The sequence below is a fragment of the Formica exsecta genome, unplaced genomic scaffold (assembly GCF_003651465.1).
Source record: "Formica exsecta isolate Colony F162 unplaced genomic scaffold, ASM365146v1 scaffold826, whole genome shotgun sequence".
NCBI classification, from domain to species: Eukaryota; Metazoa; Arthropoda; class Insecta; order Hymenoptera; family Formicidae; genus Formica; species Formica exsecta.
The window spans coordinates 554,086-561,299 of NW_021853596.1; the positions used below are offsets into that span (position 1 = coordinate 554,086).

The window sequence follows — 7,214 nt, forward strand, 5'->3', positions numbered from 1 at the left end:
CAGCACAACTTCGCGTTTATAACATTTTACAGAAAAAACTTTGTAAAAGAGCAAATCTAAAATATTGTTTGTTGGAATTTAAAATATCATGATATAAAAAAAATATTCGTTTAGCTTTTTTTTTAAATTTAGCTTCATATTTTATATTTTCCATTCTTTGCCTCTTTGTGCTGCACTTTATATCCCTTACTCGTTGCTAAATATCGTTTCCATTATTCGCTCTAGCTCTTTCGTTCTCTCTGGTCGGCGCATCAAATGATTACATTTATTAATTAGCGCGACACGGGCAGCATAAATTTGCGTCTAGCGAAATAACATTAAAGAGATACGAAAAAAGGCGTTACGAAATTTCGCATACGTCAATGTATCAAAATGAAATTCCGCGTTCATTAAATTTCGTTGCGCGATTATGAGCGATAAATTACGATTGTTATTATAAGAGAGACTCTTTTGAACGGAACGTTCTCGATTTTGCCCGCCCGATGTTGAGTTTTTTACGGAAAGAGTAATTCAAAAGCAGCGATTGGTCTTAAATATTTATTAAGTTCTATCTTGGGCGCTTCATCATATTTTCGATATGGAGAAAACTCATGCGAGAAATCCAGGAAAAGGACGTTTTATATGTTTAATGGATAAACTCGAAATAAACTCACCGTTATCGGCTATTTAAAAGATCTTGGCCTTCGCGTTAGAATGATTATTGAGCTCATTAGACATAATATATAGCTATGTCATTGTATATTTCTTTTTTATTACCAGTTTTATATGCAAAATAGAAGAATGTAAATGAGTATAACTACGTAGTGTAAGTAAGTAAAAATAATAAAATGTAAATAAAGAGTTTACAAATTGTTGAGACTAATTTTCCATTATGAATTAAAATAAGAAAAGTATTAATTGGATATTACGGAAAATTTATTGTATAGGTCAATCTATAAATTGCAATCTACGAATAGATAGAAAAATTCATAAAAAGCTAAATCCACTAAAAAATGTTCAAGAATAAAAGAGTAAAAATAAAAAGATTAAGAAAAATGCGATGGGTATTGAGTTTTTGAAATTAAAAATTCCTGATTTTCTTTCACAAAGCCAACGAATCGTTTAAAAATTGTTTAAACTTGTTTTTTTTTTTTTCTAAGAATCTTTTTACTTATTTCATATCTTCAGATATATTTTTGAACTTTCAAAAATCAGAAAATTTATTTTACAGAGAGAAAAAGAGAGAAATTTAATTCCTCTTATTATTTTTTAATTTAATTTTTTTTTCCGAGAATCTGAGGGAACATATACGCGTCGTATTATACGCGTACTTCAGATCAGGGAATTTTGACGTCAATTATATTTTTCTCTCTTAGTTTTAAAATCATTTAGGTCATGCCTCGACAGCAGAGTTAAAGCACTCATGATGACGGGGGTATAGATTGTAAAGCGTTCTCGAATGACCCTCCACCTCGAATACTCTCGTCGATCCGTTGGACACGCGTGTACGAGATGGGCGTGTGAAATAAATAGAAAAAAAAAAACGTGGTTTTGAAATACTAAAATCGGCTTTGTGTGCAATAAATTCAATTCGTATTTGAGATCTAACAGACATGTCGAAAACACGCCCTTGATATAATTGTTCCGCATTGAAATTAGATATTTTGCGATGAAACTTTACATTCTCTATGTTCTTGAAATATACTCGTGTCTGTGCGAAATGTGATAGGTGACGAATCAAATAACGTAACGTTGAGTATTCAGTTTAAATGTAAATTCTAATTTATGTGTAATTACAGAGATATATTTTAATTTTTATATATTAATATATTATATTTGTACAGATTGCGTTAATAAGATTACTATATTAATTATATGATTACATTATATAAAAAAATATATTTAATTATGCCGTAATACTGTCTGTTGATCTAACTAAAATATATAAGTATTTATCTTGCATTATTCTTTCTAAGGAGAGATAAACATTTTAATCAGACAGTAAGCTCTGAAAAATCGCGAGCTTAAATAAATGATTTATTTCTCATTCCATGTTTTCCATTAATTTTCTCTGTTTGTAACCTTAACATATTATAAAAGAGAGAATGTTACTTTCTACGAACGTATATTGCTTTTTTTTGTAGAATATTGCTGAAAAAGAGAGAGAGAAAGAGAGTAATATATCCATTTAATTTGCCTTCTAACTCTCTCGCAGAGTCATTTCCATAAACATGAATTAACCGCGGTTTAACAGGCCCCAATTAGAAGGGGAATAAATATATCAGTTGAAACCTCAATTAACTTTAACTAATATCTACGAGAGTGCAGGAGTCATAGAGATGTAACTTATAGGCTAAAGAATTAATGATTCGGAAGAGATCAATTTATATGTAAATGCAACACGCATTTTAAAACTGTTCAGTTCGAATAAACTACATTACGTATTCAGCGGTTAAAGTTTGAAATATGGCTGGAATTCCATGAGGGATCGCACAGCAGTCATTCAACGTGAAAAGGCGCACGGTATAATTACTCGGAAATTATGAGAATGGCCGCGCACCAAGTAATTGAGGGAATATAAAAAAACCGAAAGTCTCATCTCGCATTATATAACAGGGAAACGGTAGAATCCGCGGGGTTATATTTAATCACGAAATATTGGTACGATTCGCGAAAAGCACGCGGATGAGATATCACAAAAGAGGGATGCAAAAGGTTACGTATCGAAGATCTAAAAAAAGAAACTGACGAAAAAAAAAAAGAGAGAGAGAAATTGATTATAGTCGCGTCGATATACACACGCTCTGGTTACCGCGGACGAGGATCTTCGTGCACGCTTTTTTCCATAAATATCGATCCAATCCACATTGGACGAACCATAAACTCGGCTATTTCGCGAGACGTGTGTGCTTATCTTTCGGCTCGGCTTCCAAGTTCATTGATCGCGATGAGGGGGATTTTGAACGGTGTCGAGATGGAAATAAAACTATACGCGAGAAAAGGCAGGATGGGAAGAGAGACAGCGAGGGAGGAAGAAGTATCACGCGCGAAACGAATTGATTATAAAAGTGATAAATCGTGTAGGAAGTAACAATCCTCGCGCGCGCGCGCGCGCGCGCACGGATCATATTTAAATCATATTTAATTATAGCCCGCCAAATATTGGTCTATAATCCGCGAAAAATGAATTATCGAAGATTCTTATTTTCTCGAGAGAGATCTCGACGAATAAATATAACGAGAACCAATATTAGTCCCGCAATTTTCCGTCTCAAAACCTCAGGAGGGTGCGCCCACTGAGATTCACTTCTAGGACATCTATTTATAATATCATTCTCGACAGCTCGATTGTTCCGGCAAACGTTAAAAGCCAAATATACAAAATACGCGATGATCGATGATGGACTGGATGGTGTGACACCGATATGACGATAAACGACGCATCGACGTCGTTTCGCCCTCAGCTACGTGCCGGGCTTCTTAATTAGCCATCTTTATCATTAATCAGCCGACGCACGGCGGTACAAGTGTTACGAGCGTGTAGCAGGAATAGCAGGCAGCAAGTGGTAGAGGAAGAGAGAAGGGGAGAAGGTAGGGGATGTGAGGTAGAGTTCGCGAGGGGCGAAAAGTGGGCAGACGGGGTGCGCGGTGCAGTCAGCGGAAATCAGCAGAATGCCGCACCTGATCAATTAAGCTGCTAATCGCACCGAGATGACTGCTCGCCGCTATCATTCGTCAGATGATTGTCCTCCACTATCTCGCGTACCAGGATTCCGACTGCGTGTCCTGCTCATCCTCCGGCATGGTCGTCTCCCGTCCTTGGCTTAATCTCCTCTTTTCAAACTCGGACGAGCGAACGACGTTTGTCTCGACGAGATAAACCGGATCGACCTCTTCTGTCGCGCGGGTTGAGAGAAGGTTTGTCCGTCTGTCTTTCTCGAGGGTGGCGGCGGCAACGAGCACGAGTACGAGCGGGGCGACGACGAGCACGCGAGCTTGCGCGAACCTCGCACCTCGCACGACTAACCGAGGCCTGGAACTTGGGGCTTGCCTGCCACCCTTGCTGGTAAATGCTGAAGAGCGGCGCCACGAGCGAGAAACTACCCCTTCCTTCCCCTTTTCGGTTACGTGGGGAAAGAGGAAACTGCGCCGCGCCGTGCCGGCGATATATCGGATGGCGCGGAGCGCCAAGATTCTCCAGGGAAGCTCTCTGGTTTAATCGCACGCGAGCATCCTTAAACTCGCCCGAGAGATCTTTCCGCGTTTTCGCGCCCGGCGCGGCATATCTAAAAGTAATGCCGATCGTTGCGAGAATGAGAACTTAGAGTTGGTATTTTAAATGCGTGACATTTTCACGCGACACTCCTGTCAATAGCATTTTCTTGTGCCGATAGCGTCTTCTCTTCCCATGTTCGGGAGGTACTTTCTCTCAGTTCTCGCCATTTACATTATGTTTATACAACTATTGTCGGAGATACTCACAAACCGTACAATAAACGTTAGATATCAAAATGTGCCGCGACACAAAATAATATTTCTATTTATCAAAATTACAATGTGTCGAATATTCTCTGCGACTTTTTAAAATTAATTTAAATTCTCTAAATATTGTTGATATATTTAATAAAATTATAACTTAATAGCCAATTCTTTCGATATATTTTTTTAAACTAATTTAACTGTTTTTTTTTAGGTATCTTTTTTGAATGTAAAATTTAATTATCGGTACAAGACAATTGCAATATATTTCCACAAATTTTATTTATCTTACTATATATATTATATATTCAATTTAAATTTCATTTTCATATGCTATTCAATTTGCATTCAATTTATAATTTGTATGTTATCCGTTCTGCTATCGAACCGTATCCATTCTTACTGTGGATTTCCCTGCGCCACATTATTTTCTCCTTCAACCCATGGCAATGGGAGGGTTCGTGATTCCTTTTTCTCGTGTCTTTCTTCGTGGAGCAACCACCTGTAACTCCTTCGAGATAGGCATTTCAAGCTGTACCTCTGTCTTCGTCTAACCAAACTCAATTCAATCGTCGCACTATCTTTCACGTCCTCTCATCATATTCTTCACATAGATCGATAATCTTATATATCAAAAGATAATTTAATTATTCTCATAGATTTAAATTACCCAATAATTATTTAAGTTAGCAATAAAAATGATATAGATATAAGAAGAAATTGCTCTCTCTCTTTCTCTTTCTCTCTCTATTTCTACAATTATATTATTGCATTTTACTATCTGTCAAAATTTATATCTTATCTAGCTTTTCCAAACTTTTCAATTTCAAAAATTAAACGCAGTGATCTTTTCCAATAAATTATTTAATTAACAATATATAATTTCAATGAATTATGGACTCAATTGATTTCTGTGTATATTGATAAACAGATGTAAAAAAAGGATTATCTTCTTTCTACACTCTTAAAATTTACGAGAACGGATAGCTAATTGAAAATTTATACTACAGATACTTTCATTCAAGGATATAAATCTTTCTGTTTTATAATATTAAAATAATGTAGGAAGCACGTGAGAAAAACACCAGCTGTCGAGGGAACTAATTCAACAAAAGATAAATGTATTCTGTGTTACTTGCCATTCGTAAAATAGAAACTGACGTTTTTATCGACATCTGAGAAAATAGAAAACGCGGTAATTTAATGGAACAATGATGTGAAACACATACGCAGCGATGATGCAATTGATATATATTGTTCATTTATATAAATATCATCCTTAAAAACCAAAAAATATTCAATGAAATTTACTCAACGAGTAATAATACGATATAAAACACAGTCATTAATAACAAATTTTTGCATACTCTATTTTTTGTGTATAATGTTATTTAAAATATTCATTACTTTATATTCATAAAATATAATTATCATATTTTATGAATATAAAGTAATGAATATTTTTTCCAAAAAATTTCGACTTGCAATTTAAACACGATTACAGCCATTATTTCGTCGATATATTTGTGAGACAATAAGTGCAAATAAAGTTATCAAAATAAGAAATAAGAGAAGAAAATACAGATACATTATTTTTATTGCGAATAAAAATATCTCTTATATCTTATTTTTATATTAAGTTTATATTGCCATAAATATATCGGTGATGTTCACTGCAAAGAGACCTATCTAGGAAGAAGAAAATATGGTTAATCAAGATAGAAAATATCATTGGCTACAATATATCTTTCCATTTAGAAGGCGTCTTCCAAGATTTTCTTATTAAAAGCATCGAACGTTATTAATTCTATTTAAAATGGAATTTATTATAAAAAAATCAATCTTTTACATCAATTTCATAACTTTATTATCTTTTCCATGCTTTATTATCGCATATAAAAACTCTTTCTCTTTTTAAATAGCTTAAATTAAAAATATTTTTGTGCCACGGTCTTCCACAATTACAAGGAGGAAATTAAAGTTATTTCTTTAACTAATGTATATAATAGATTTTATGTCTTCTGTGTCACATTTTTAAGCAGTTATACTTTTGAAGAAGTTAAATACACCGCAATTGCATGCAAATGTAAGTGAGTCTTTAGATATTCATGCAGAGACTTTGATATTCCTATCTATATATTTTTATTTCGTATGCGTTATATTTTCGAGTTTATATTAAAGCTTAAAGCTTGGTGTTATATATCTTTGATCATTTAACTAATTTAAATACATGAGATAACGTGCCAGTGGTGGAAAATTTTCATGTGACAATAAAAAGCACAAGATAACATTACTAAAATATTATACATTTTGTTTCATTATTTCGCCTTGCTTGAATAAAAAGTATTTAACAAAATGAAAAAAGTATAGTGTCTTCCTTTTCAGAGCACGTATATTTTAAAATATAATTCTTCTCATTCTACATATTTCTACCAATTTTTCGATTTGTCTTACATTGCTTGAAACTGTTAACTTTTCTTCAATCATGTATTTAAATCAATATTTTACACAAAAATCAAATTTTTTTAAATACCATATTTCACAGTACTATGTATATTTAATTTAACATTTCAATATTAAATTAATATAAAGAAGAAAAAGAAAAGAAAAAAAGAGAGAGAGTATATAATATTGTTCTTAGTCAAAATATAAGCCGTAAGATATCAATATGTTTTATTGCAAGTTTGACCGGAAAACATGTACATCGATAAAAGGGGTGACAAAATGGTTCTCGATCGTCTCTGATAAGGAATCTA

At 33.7% G+C, this 7,214-nt stretch overlaps 1 protein-coding gene across 3 annotated transcripts in view; it reads right to left on the reverse strand.

The window, feature by feature from the left end:
- LOC115244606 overlaps positions 1-7,214 on the reverse strand; it is a 62,594-nt gene that overhangs the window by 32,006 nt on the left and 23,374 nt on the right. For 2 of the 3 annotated variants that reach the window (XM_029822393.1, XM_029822391.1), the window contains exon 1: positions 3,661-4,001. The exons of the other annotated variant lie outside the window; for it this stretch is intronic. The gene's annotated coding sequence lies outside the window, so the exon portion shown is untranslated. Of the gene's footprint in view, positions 1-3,660; positions 4,002-7,214 lie in introns of those variants that run through there. 3 annotated transcript variants of the gene reach the window in all.